Source organism: Hyposmocoma kahamanoa, unplaced genomic scaffold, assembly GCF_003589595.1.
Source record: "Hyposmocoma kahamanoa isolate Upper Pololo Valley unplaced genomic scaffold, ASM358959v1 181, whole genome shotgun sequence".
In the NCBI taxonomy this organism is placed as follows: domain Eukaryota; kingdom Metazoa; phylum Arthropoda; class Insecta; order Lepidoptera; family Cosmopterigidae; genus Hyposmocoma; species Hyposmocoma kahamanoa.
This window is the reverse complement of record NW_020653712.1, coordinates 721,031-735,046: the sequence shown is the minus strand read 5'-3', so window position 1 is coordinate 735,046 and position 14,016 is coordinate 721,031. Positions and strand designations below refer to the sequence as shown.

At 33.4% G+C, this 14,016-nt stretch overlaps 1 protein-coding gene across 1 annotated transcript in view; it reads left to right on the top strand.

Annotated features, from left to right (window-relative positions):
• Positions 1–6,761: 6,761 nt before the first annotated feature.
• Positions 6,762–14,016, top strand: part of LOC113226054 — a 143,326-nt gene continuing 136,071 nt past the window's right edge. The window contains exon 1 of the mRNA XM_026458564.1: positions 6,762–6,884. The gene's annotated coding sequence lies outside the window, so the exon portion shown is untranslated. The remainder of the gene's footprint in view (positions 6,885–14,016) is intronic.

Below are 14,016 nucleotides of genomic sequence, written 5' to 3'. Positions count from 1 at the left end.
GGTCTATTGGTTTTGTCCAACAAATGCTGCTTTGTTTATAGTTATTCTAATTAAAAAAAATAAGATGATTGTGATAAAAAATGTTACATGGCAAAAATTTCCACTTTTAAGTTTGTAGAAAAAAAAAAGTTGTTTATTGTGAGTAGTGGTCACGTAATGAAAACATAAAAAAAAACCTGTTATTAATTACGCAGCAACAATTTCGCATCTCGTTCATACTGTCGTAAAAACAGCTAACTATTAATGTTACTTTTTTCTTGGTGCAGGTATTTTTATACCTGTTACCGAATCAGTCCTCGAACGATATCGTACGATAATATAGGCTGTACAATACAGTACGTCATGTTCTTCAAGATAAGCAGTGGGTTAAAACCCAATCAATCCGTACGTAAATACAGGATTTGGTATAATTCAATACTTTTACAAATTTTGTGTATTAAAGGCGCTAAATAAGAAAATACTAACGAGAGTTACGCGTTTTTGCAAATAATCGAGGATGTTGCAAATCCGCGTATGTAGTATTGGCAAAAAGGGGGCACCAAACCAAATTTCACTATAGTGGGATTTAACGTTATTACTTTATTATTTCAAAGGCTATGTCTTTCATTTTTGCACAGTAAGCATTAATTTATGTTGTCTACGGACTGATAACAATAGATTCCCGTAAATCACGCTAATTTGGTTGCCACATTTTCGCGGATGTGATTTGGCGATTAAATTACCGAAATGGAGACACATAATCAAATGCTAGTTACGCGTAATTGCACTATTATCCCCGACGAAATGGTGGGTTTTTTTTTTAATAGATAGCCATCTATTCTACCTTATATAACACAACTCGAACTAAAATGTTATAAAATGCACAGACGCGTGCAGTCACAAAGTACTCGTATTAGATAAAAAATAACATTTCCTAATTTTGAAAATCCTACAAAATTTGAATTCGCGAAATGAATTTAATGAAATGTAGTTGAATTGCAAATGTTTAGTTTTTTTTTATACTTCAAGTTATTGTAAAATATATGTTCAGATTTTGTGAGCAAAATTTAAGATATTATAGTCGACTTTGTCTGCATGTTATGACACTGTTTACGAGCAAGTATGATGAAAACAATTGCAATTCTGTGGATTCTTACCACTAAGGATATAAATTACAATTCGATTTTTATAACGATCGACTCATGTGCATACGATGTAATGATTTTTTGTATCCATTTATTTCAAAGCGATTTTCAAGTGAATCCATTCAACAGAAAGGCAAATCGAATTGTCTAGATCAATAGGTAATAAATATTTCACTTACAATATATCTAGATAACAAACATTTTGAAATAATTAATACCTTAATTTGCCACCCTGATATTCCATATATGAATTCTTCATTTCTTAAAATTTTAATTGAACCGCTACACAACCGTTAAGTAAGTAAAACGTGGCTAAGTGACAAATGGTCAAATAACCGTTTTAAACAGCAAAAAATAGAGCACAAAATTCCCTTTTAAAGACAGTTAAAATTAGTTAACATGTTCGACTTATCGGAACTTACCCTAACAATGCTTAGCTGAATTATCATTAAACAATTTCAACATTCTAAAACTGGGTTATGATTTTTTTATGATACGAGTATCTCCATTGACTTACAAATAAATGGACGACGGGTCTAATACAAAAACCACGAAAAAAATGTCCCAAGTCAATCTATTCGAAATTTAAATTGTAATGTCATCGCAGTATCGCGCTGTCAGTAGAACAAATGAAGACTAAAGCGGAGTGTCGCGCTCTGTATACGATTTTAGCGCCTTACAAGTGCGGACACTTTTTAGCGCGGACCCGACGTCCATATAATTGTAAGTCAATGGATATCTCAAAAAAATATATATTGTCCCTTTCCAACAAAAAAGAATGATCGAAAGCAGTTCACAAATGTCGGAGTAATTACGTAACACACACGCAAAAAAAAGTCAAATTAGGAACCTCCTCCTTTTTACCCGACAGCGGGAGGGCTAAGTTTTTCGAGTGAATGTGTGTATGTGTGTCCGTTTTTGTGTTTCCGTGTATAGCCAAAACGGCTTGATGGATCTTGACATATGAGGTGTTTTGATTGTGAGAGTGTCATAGGCTAGTCTTAGCGAGGGGAAGTTACTTTTTTATTTTTCCAGCTAAAAATTTTTTTTGCAGTCGGGTTTTGTTTTCTTTTGAAATAATTTTTAGACTTGTTTCGAACTCGGTTAAAAAACAAAATTATTATCGTAATTTAAACAAAATTGTTATTTAGGAACTCATTATTACAGGAGACGATCAATAATTTTTTTTTAAATATTAGACGATATCACATTCGTTGCTCTGATCCCAAAGTAAATAACTAAGCGCTTGTGTTATGGAAATTGGAAACAACGACGGTACCACAAACACTCAGACCCGAGAAAATAGAAAAGTTAATTTCTACATTGACCCAGCCGGGGATCGAACCTGGGACCTCAGAGATGGCGACACCATGAAAACCCGGTGCACACCGGGTTTGCCATGAGCCAATCGAACATACAGGTAAGGTATAATAAAAGCTTAATATTAAGAAGTAAAACTAGGATTTTTAAATTACATGAATAAAATTGGGTCCCCGCATCAAGGTACCCAAGATGCTGGCAGCGTTCCCCATTTGAAAGGCTATGCTAATGCGTTGGGCAAGGTAGCTGCAGGCCCTTGGGTTTCCCAGACAGACTATTAATTTTTTAGGTAAAATTTTGCAGATGAAGGCCACCGGGTCCCCACGGGCCGAGGGTTTCGACTCCAAAAGCCGTAAATCGTCGGAGCCGAAATCCTTATTACTTTTTATTATTTCCGCCAGCTCAGCTGTGGAGCCTCTTGCTGTCTTGCTGGTGTGCTGAAGGTGGGATAAGGCAAGTGTGTGACGTCCCACACCAGTGCCCGTCTCGTACTCCAAGGGATGAGAGTCATTACGTCCGCGTGTTTGCCATCTGTTTGCTTCATGTCGCTTGTCTCGAGTATAGCTGGCACTTTAAGAGTGGCTAAGGCCTGACGGATGAAGTCGTTGAGGGCTGCGGCCGGAATAATAATAATTCTGGAAACATTTTTATATGATATCAAGTGACGGGACGAACAAGTCGTGCGCCTGTCCATAACAGTTGCAGTGCCACTCAGAGCTTTAAATCGCAAATATCTAAGGGACACTGCCACTGCGCTCGTCACCCTGAGACATAAGTTGGCAAGTCTCATGTGCCTGTCATTTCACCAGCGCCATTGACCCTACAAAACCGGAGTACATTATTGCTCATATTACCCTTTTGCGGCGGTGGGCGACTAGTTCGTCCCGTCTCATAAAAAAATTGGTTGTGTTCTGAGTTCTGTTACTCTTAGTACGGTTCAAAGTCATATAATCATTATTTCATAGGTAAGCATTATTACACTTGAAATCGTCATAATGGTTAAACTCTACCGCTCATTCGTAAGGCAGATTCCCCTGAGAAGAATGAGGAAGAAACTCTAGGGGTTGCTCTTTGTAAATACGAGTATACATTTGAATACATTTATCATAACAATATTTAATTTTAACTTCTTAGATCGCTACTACCGACTACCTGCAAGAGCTAACCATAGATTTTTGTCATCCAAGTACGCAGAAGCTGTATAATAAACCTTTAGTCTTAAAGGATTTGTTTCACTATACTTTTAAACCTCGTATATGGCAAATTTTGAATATCAATCGGAATCTTCTTAGGGAATAATTGTATCAGGGAATTTCTTAGTTTGAGACCAGACAATTGGTGTTATTGTCTAGTACAATATTATACTTATTATTGGCTTGTATTTAAAGGATCATTTTAAATTTGAAAAAGCAGCAGGCAAAAAAAATCTAAACGGTCTTCTTTTTTAATGGTTGATCCTCTTTGTCAGAGACGTAAAGTAAATGAAATCAATGCCTATTTTAATCAGTTCAGCTGCGCAAAAAACCTTTGCTATGTATAAACTAACATTGATAGTTTTATGTTTAGCCTCAAAACTAAGATGAAAATGAAAATTAAAAAAAATAAATAAAATTAGATACTTATTTTTAAAACAGCACAAGTTTTTTCTTTTTATAAAAAATAAGTGCGCTTTTGATCTCCATCTCACCTGATGGAAACTGATGATGAGGTCGACGATGGGCACACTTAAATAATGCCTATTCACTCTCGCCTTGAAAAGGTCAATATTAAAGCGTTCGAGGAATAAATCCGAAGAAGGTGGAATCAAATTATACAATTCCATCACACACAATTTTACACTTATTAATAAAAAATAACATTATTAAATAAATATAACCTAGTTTGTTATTCCGTGAATTTAACTCTCTGGTAGAACTAACGAGTTGACGCGAGCTGTAATCAAATTGTGAAATGTCGAAGTGAAAATACGTTACTTTAAAATATTGGTTTAATACTGGTTAGGACAATACTTGGAATACGATGTCAATAGATTATTTGTTGACGTTTTGTACCAAGAACATCAGCCTAAAGCTAAATAAAATAATATAATTATGACTGTGGCTGTGAAGTTTATAAAATATCACGATGTTTTATTCCCATGATATTCGATTATTTTTTGTGAAATTACTCGACTACTTTGTTATAATTATTGTAATTATTACAACAAAGATCGAAACATTAAGAAAAATTCTATCGATCCTGTTGGATTCGAACCAAGGCAATCCGTGGCAGATGCTCTGCCAATTAAGCCATGGAACAGCAGTACCTTATGAATTATTCTGTGTTTGTTGCAGATCTTTGCGCCTTCTGTGAGAAATAATAATATTTATATTTTTTTTTGTAACAAAAATCGACCTCAATATTTTTGGAATCTGTTAACAGAAAGTGAGTGAAATCCGATAAAACGGATTCATTCCCAAATATCCCATGAGATATGGAATATTTTATTCAAATTAGAATGTGACTACTACTGAGGTATTTTCTTTCCAACAAAAACAGAATCAAAATCGGTTCACAAATGTCGAAATCATCGTGTAATATTTCCATAATTAAATAACTGATTAACAACCATTGACTTACAATTATATGGACGTCGGGTCCGCGCTAAAAAGTGTCCGCACTTGTAAGGCGCTAAAATCGTATACAGAGCGCCAAACTCCGCTTTAGTCTTCATTTGTTCTACTGACAGCGCCATACTGCGATGACATTACAATTTAAATTTCGAATAGGTTGACTTGGGACATTTTTTTCGTGGTTTTTGTATTAGACCCGTCGTCCATTTATTTGTAAGTCAATGTTAAAAACACTCAATTTGACTGTTTTTTTTTTTGGATGTATATGTTATGCAATTACTCCGAAATTTGAGAACCGATTTCGATGATTCTTTTTTTGTTCGAAAGGGGGTACGACTGTAGTAGTCTCGTTAAAATTTGAAGACAATATTCCACTTCTAAGGGTGGTAAATTAAGAGATAAATACGGTTAATTGAATTTCACCCACTTTCCATTAACCAATTTCAACAAAACTTGGCACATAGATATGATTCAAATAAAAATAAAATGTTACCGTAACCTAGAGCGGATCTGATGATAGAAATGGCAGACAGATGAGATCTCCTCGACAGTGTGCAGCAGTTACCTACAGTGGGTTTTTTTAGTTTATGTTTTTTTAGAATGATTTTTAAGTAATAGGACGAACTAGTCGTTGAGTGACACTGCAAATATTATATACAGGCGTGTAGCTTACCACGACTTGTTCGTACCGTCACTTGATATTATAAAAAAAAAACACGATACCAATACTGTCGTAATTTAAAATTGTGGGACATGACTTAAAAATTAAAAAAAAAAATAGAATTAAACCAATATACATATTTATTCTTTTTTTTTATATAAATCGATAATTAAGTATTATATGGAAATAAAAATAATCACATTATTCGCAATAAGATACATTCAGCATTTTTTTTTAATTCTTAAAGTGTGTTTTCTAAATTCCGCAATTTTGAGTTACGACAGTATTTTATATTTAAAATGAAATATGATATTTTTCAAAACAACATTTTTTTCGGTTCATGCATTTCAACTTAAGCTGTGGTAGTCTTTTTTGTACTTAGTGAATGACGAACAAGTCGTGTGTCTGATGGTAAACGACATGCCTGTCCATAACAGTTGCAGTGCCGTTTATAGCTTTAAGTCGCAGAAATGTGAAGTGTAATGTTTTCTATTGCAAATTTATAATCTGTATCTTCGTCCATACAATTATTAAAAAAAGTCTAAACAGTGTTCTTATTTGTATTTTTGCTACTAACTTTGATTTAAAATCCCTTTTAACAGGTCTTTTTTTTAAAAGGCATCTTTTTCTAAAGGCAGAAGATAATATTCATTCTCGACACGTAAAGTAATTTTTGTATTGACTGTAAAATAATAATGTCAAAGTCAATAATATAATAATCAACGTAAAACTAATATGACATGCAAACTCCACATACTGTTTTAAATAGCATGTGTCATCATACGTTAGCATACCGGTCGCTTTTCTTTCTCGTACGATTCAGTGCCGGCCGAATCTCTCTGTCATTAAGACGTGTGGGTACATCAGTTCGCGCCAAAAAAACTTCGCGCCAACAACTACGAACGTTCTACCAACTTTTACACGAGACAATTTTCAAATTGCTACTTTACTTTCTGAACTATAAATTTCTTATCTGTGGTGGTCTTTTATATTTTTCAAAGTCGAATTCTTTTTTTTCATTTACGTTTTTAAAAAGTGGTTTGCCGGCCGGTGAAAGATGTTGCGAATTCTTGTTTTTTTTTTGCATTACAGTGTGTGACTTTGTGCTTATGAATTAAAAATGAGATTGGATTTCGCACATTCAGATCATTAGCAATTTTTCCAAAGGTAAGTTGAAGATGTTATTTTTAATTAAATCAATTAGATAACAGGGTTACATTATTCCAGTTAATCTGCCACTTTTTTCCACCATAAACGCAATTTAACAACAATGTAGTCACTAAATGAAACACTCGATTTTTCAAATTTAAACTTAATTTCAGAAACTTTAATGGCCATTTTACAAACTTTTTCGTTTTGTAACAGTAGGTATCGATTTTAATATGGTTATCGTCTACTTGTAGGTAAAACACATAAGTAACGCTTTTCTAAAAAAAAAAGCCTCAAAATTTTATAGCTATGTCAAGAAAATCACCGTCTTTCTATAGGTAAAACTCAATAATAAAAAGCTATAAACTATTATTAATAAAAAAGCTACAAAATAATATTAACGTTTTACCAGTACAGCTACGTAATTATTTGTAAAAAAAAAATATTACTTATGTGTGTTTACTTTTAACCAGACGATATATTGCAGAGCTTAAGATTATTCTGATAAATGTTTGATCAAAGTCCATCACAACTACAATGCGGCCTTTTAAAAGTTACGTGTATCATTTACGATGAGCATGACTTCCGGTGCGATGTTTTCCTTCACCGATTTTAAGTAATGAAATTGTGTCCACAAAAAAATGTATTGAATTTGCTTTAAAAAATAACTAAGAAACTGACCTTTTAAAAAGAATAATAATTCAAAAAGATATCAGTCGTTAAAATGGAACACGGCCATTCCTTGGCCTGTGTCGAAATGGAATTCAATTTAAATAATTAAAAAGTGTATATTGTTGCTCCACGCTATTGTTTTATTATTTACTAAGGTACTTTAGCCGGTATAACGCTGGCCTTCTGTGTAGAAATCCACGTGTAGGAATTAAGTCGGATTGTTATGTCAATAAAAATTGTACTATAAATTACCTCAACTAATAAACGAAACAGATTAAAATACAACGACTTTACTATCAGAGATTAGAATAGGCTGACTATATTTTACACATGAAACCAATGCTATCGTAATTTAAAATTGTGGAAATGGGAAAACACATTTTGAGTGAAGAAATAGATTTGTCACAAAAATTTGCTAAAAACCAAATTATTATATCAATTATTGTAACAATCTAGTGGAGTAATTTCACAAAAACTAATTGAATATGATGGCAGTAAGACATCGTGACGTTAAATAAATTCGATATTATAAAAAAAATCAAATTGAAATATAAAAAAAAATCATTTTGAAAATTAAAAAAGAATACTGACTCGATTTTATTGCGAATAATGCGATTGTATTCATTTATACAAAATATTTAATTATCCGTTTATAAATGAGAATATATATATATTTACTGGTTTCATTCAATAATCTTCTGAACATTCACATCGTGTTTTCTAAATTGTATTATTTTTTAGTTACAACCAGTGTTTGGTTTCATGTGTGAATTTTAAAGGCAATAAATCAAAATTAGAAAAAAAACTAATGTATGAAGAGGCTGTATGGAACCATTGCCTAATAAATGTGTGAAAACTGAAATGAAAATCGATAATAATAAGTTTTTAAATTAATCTCCTTGATTATTAAGGTTTATTAAACACTACATATTTATAACTTTCACGTATACTAAATACATACAGATTCATTATTTTTTTATTTTATTTCTATTATAATATTGCGCAGCTGATATCTTTGTTTTCTTATAACGAGGTTGATAAGGCCTTGGGCAGCGTGAGGATCGCTCTATATAGCGCTACATAGCTCGTAAAACGATAGAAAAAAACGCCTTTGCGACCAACTTCCTTAAAAACGAAAAAGAAAATGGCGGGCTTATGCAGTTTTTATACGATTTAATTTAATTTTAGTTTAAGTACATTATGTTTTAAGTTTCTTAATTATTTGTTACTTTTTTAAGCATATGGCTTTAGCCAATGCTCAATAAATAAATAAAACCAATTTCCATAGATTCTAAAAATAAATCGTCTAAAGCATTGTCTAAAGTCAAAAATTCGTTGTCCTAAAAGTTTCTTAATTCTTGATTTCATATTTTCAATATGCTAGCTGGTGAAATTACAGGCACGTGGGACTTGTAACTTATGTCACAGGGTGACAGTGCCCCTCAGATCTTTGCGATTTAAAGCTCTGAATGGCACTGTAACTGTTATGGACAGGCGTGTCGTTTACCAGCAGGCGCGCAGTTTGTTCGTTCCGTCACTTGGTATAATAAAAATATAAAATTATAACATTTTTATTAAAAAAACCGACCTTAAAAGTTCTAAGATTTATATCTATTTGCCAAGTTTTATTGAATTTTTTTTTAATAAAATATAAGTACGCATTTGACCTCCATCTCACCTGATGGAAAGTGACGATGGAGCATGCGCTCCTAAATAATGCCGATCGATTACCGGAAAGTGCGCAAAATCAGATGCATCCCCTAGTTTGACGCCCTTAGAAGTGAATTATTTTCTTCAAATGTAAACGGGACCAATATTAAGGCACCCTCTTTCCGAGAAAGAATCATCAAAATCGGTTCACAAAATATGTCGGAATAAGCGCGTAACATACACACAAAAGCTCCTTTTTTTAAGTCGGTTAAAAATAAAAATCTACCTAGTAGTAGTAGAATTGTAGCAGTAGAACTCCTTGTGAAAGAGCGCATCCAGGGAAGTAATGCCACCCTGCCGCCAAGCAGTAATATTACCATTACTGTGTTCCGGTAGGGTAAGGGTGCTGGTGAAATTACAGGCACATGGGACTTGTCAACTTATGTCTCAGGGTGACGGGCGCTGTGGCAGTGCCCCTTAGATGTTTGCGTTTTATAGCTCTGAGTGGCACTGCAACTGTTACGGACAGGACTTGTTATTAAACATGAAATATAACTACTTGAAGACATTTCTGAGAGAAATAAAGCATTTTGTATTGCATTATATTGTACGTACACGTAGAAATATATCTTTACGATGTCCACGTATAAAATATGACGTCACACGGGCTCGAAATTCGAGTGGTTTTATCTCGACATTGACATTCGCACAATCGTCAATTTACGACTCGGCGCGAAACTAATGACAATACATGGATTAATTGATTAATTAATTTGGAATGCCATGATCGATGATTAAAATTTCGTTAAGGAGGTAGTTGCACTGTATATGTTATTAAATTAAACTAATTTCAAGGCCTTTGAAACAAACTCGAGTAAGATACTAAGGTTAGTTTTTGTGAAAATGAAAACAATGGACATTATTATCATCGTCAGGTTTTTGTTTTTTTTGGGGTCTTCAATCAATGTGAAAATTCTTCGTATTAAATAGAATGACTACTGAGAAAGAGTGTCAGTGACTGGATTGGATAGAGTGAGCACATAACATTAATAAAATAAATAAAGGTTTCCCTAGTACGGGGCTACGTTGAGTGTGTACGTTATTATTATAAAAAAAATTGAGATACACTCTAATTACAACAAATATTTAGTTTTAACGGGTTTAATCTGATTTAAACAGCGTTTAAAAGCGCCGGGTTAAAACCCGGATGCTTGCCCATCTCTGGATGTGACGATAAGATGTGTGAAACTTCTCGATCTTGGAGAACAAGTAAACCCTCGGTGATAAATGCCAAAGGATTCAACTTTCAGCGTTAACTATTTAATAACAAACTTACTTTATTTTGTTATCCTTACGTAATGTTCTTTTATCTATTATGTAAACATTATAGTTTTTAAATTTGTATTGAATTGATATTCAATATCCGGCCGGATCGAAGGAATTTTTTCTAAGTGTTTGTATTAATAACATATAACAACTTTATAATTTTTTCACCCAACAAATAAGATAATATATTTTAAAGTAACTCAAATATTTTTCCCAGGGAAACATGAATATAAACTACGCACTAGTAAAATTTAAAATTAATTTGCGACATAAAAACACAGGTTTATTTTTTTCCCAATCTTTTTCCTCACAAGTTTTTTTAGAAATAAATCCGTGACATGCAGAGTTATTAGCGCTTTTACACTTTTTATTTTTCCTGTTAATTTGTTGTTTTGATAATACACCTCTATTTTTTTTTATGATATTATGATACCAAACCTGTTCAGACTCAGAGCTTTAAATTACAAAGATTTGATGACTACTGCCACCGGTCCCGTCACCTTGAGACGTAAGTTGATAAGTCCCATGTGCCTGTAATTTCACCAGCACCCTTCAAAATCAAAACGCAGTAATGCTCAGATTAAGTGGCAGTACTTCACTGGACGAATTCTTTCAATAGGAGCTCTACTGCTACATAAATATAAAGATATTAAATATTGGACGAACAGGTCGTGTCTCTACACACGCCTGTCCATAACAGTTGCAGTGCCACTCAGAGCTTCAAATCGCAATTTGATCCTATCAGAGGGGCACTTCCACAGCGTCCATAGGCATATACAAGTATAAGTTTCTTTTCTGAAAGTTAATAAAGACATTTTCATGTAGAAATCTCGGACCCACCTCGGAAGTTCACCAGGGCCCCGATTCAGAACTCTTCGATATTTTAACCGAATCATTCGATATCGATAGATATCGCTCTCGAATCGAAGGGCGCTTTCCGAGCTATTCAGAACATTCGAGTTAAATGTTCGATTCGGACTAGGATACGATATCGTTATTCAACAGCGTTTACGAAGTTAGCCGGTGAAATAGATTATAAGAAAAATTAACATCCTTTAATATACATTTTTAAGACTTTAAAGGCCGAAAATATCGGATAGCATTAGTCTTGCATTAAAATACATTAATAAAATTGAACAAAATCCAGACTTTATTCAAAATAATAAGATATTTCCATATTACATTCTTGCTTTGTAAACAATACTATGTTTGGTTATTTTCATTCGATAATTGTGTTCTGAATAACGTTTGTAACCTTTGCCGGTCGAGAAGTTCGAGTAATCGTACGGGTGTGACGTCATTTCGGTTCGGTTTCGAATAGAAATGAAAAGAAATCGTACGATATCTAATCGAATCGGTCGACAACTGAGTTATCGTAAGGTTCTAAATCGACCCCTAAAATACGAATATCGTTTGTGTGATACGGTGTACACCTAGAGATAAAATGATCCCTGTGACATTTCGGACTGCCATTTCTCGGATTCGGAGCTGACCCTGTACTCTCGTTCCCCGTAATAATTACTGTCAAATAAGTAATACTCGACGAAATTAAAAAGACGCATGATCCGAGTGAAGCTTCACACTTGATATTGTTTTTTAATTAGGTCGAGTATTATTTACTTGGCAGTAGTTGTTTCGGACGGATGTCGGGCGGAGAATGACGGTCGTATTCTAGAACTCTACTCAATACTCAAGTCAGGATTTGAGTATGGTTTAAAGCACTCTAAATCATACTCAAGTCCCTGCCATTAGAGTCGTATTTCCAGTGCTTGAATTCATACTCAGATCCTGACTTGAGCATTGAGTAGAGTTCTGGAATACGGCCCTGAGAGTAGCACCCCTGGTACGAGTCGGGCGTAGTGTGCAAGCGCTCTTAGTCTTTTACCATTGCGTGATTTTTAGCATTCATAGCAATAAAATTGTATTAATTGCTTTCTGTATATTAAGCAAGACGCCAAGGTTTGGTAAACAAAATAGATGACCTCATAATTTGTGCAGGACTTGTTTATCATTTGATATAATTAGTAATTATTTCTGCTATTTAAATGTTAATTGTTTGTGCCAATACATTAATTTTGTTTGTGTTTTGTTCCATATCAACTAGGGTTTTGTATGAGTAATTAATTATAATCTGTTTTCAATAGTGTTGCGACTAATAATATTTTCGGCTACCGATCGAATATTCGGCTAAATTATTCGGCCTGATTGACACACGTAAGAAGATTGGCACGAAAGTGATTATAACTTTAAAAAAAAAACAAAGTTTGCTTACCCGTTTTCTCTGAATTTTATTTCAATTGGAATTACATATACGTGCCAAGTTTTAATGAAACATGTTACAGGAAAGTTTGCGAAATTCAATAAGCCGGATTTAGCCCCTAATATACCATCCTTATACGTGGACTATTTTCTTCAAATTTGAATGGGGCCGCTACTGCGGTACCTTCTTTCTACGAAAAAAGAATCATGGAAAACGGTTCACAAGTGTCCGAGTAATGGCGTGACAAACTCACGCAAAAACTGACAAATAGAGACCCTTCTCCTTACATGAAGTCTGTTAAAAATACCACTTACTAACTTCAGATAATGAATACTATTGAACTATTTATCAAAATCAAAAATCTAAATCAAAATAATCTTTATTTCATAGGTAAGCATTATTACACTTGAATTCGTCACAATGGTTAAACTCTACCGCTCATTCGTAAGGCAGATTCCCCTGAGAAGAATGAGCAAGAAACTCTAGAGATTGCTCTTTGTAAATAACATTTGTACGCATTCAACATTTACAATATATATTTTTTGCTTTCTAACATCAGAGATCGAGACTACCTCCATGAGCTAAACGGGTTCCTATCACGGATTTTTGTCATCCAAGTACGCAGAAGTTGTTTAATAATCTTTAGTATAAAGTTTTTGTTTCACTATAGTTTTAAACCTCGTGAAAGGCAAATTTTATATATCAACCAGAATCTTGTTATAGAAACGTATACATTGCCCCTTAAATGAATTTGTCACTGTGAAGACGACTATCAAGAACAGCTTGTTTATTTTTATTCCTCATGTTATTAATGTTATGTCTTTCACTAATTTTCATTACTATTCCTTTTAACATAAACTACATTTTCATAAATGTACTGTGACGCTAGTGTAAGAATATTAATTTCCTTAAACTTATCTCTCAAAGATACTCTGGGGCCCATATTGTAAATTGCCTTATTTAAATTTCTTCTTCTTTCGTTTAACATACAAGTTCAGTTTGATTAATTATATGATTAAGTATATAATTCTAGAATAATTTGACGATTAATTTTTTTTTTAAAATACTTTAGACTTCAATTTGACATTCATTTTCCAATTAATTCATTGACTTTTCAGAAAACATTTTGTTTAGATTTAATTATCATTATAATGATATTTTAATTAATGGTAATCAAAATGTGTATTTAAAAAATTGACATTGCTACGCCCTTGCAGGGTACATGTTTGATACTGTAAACTA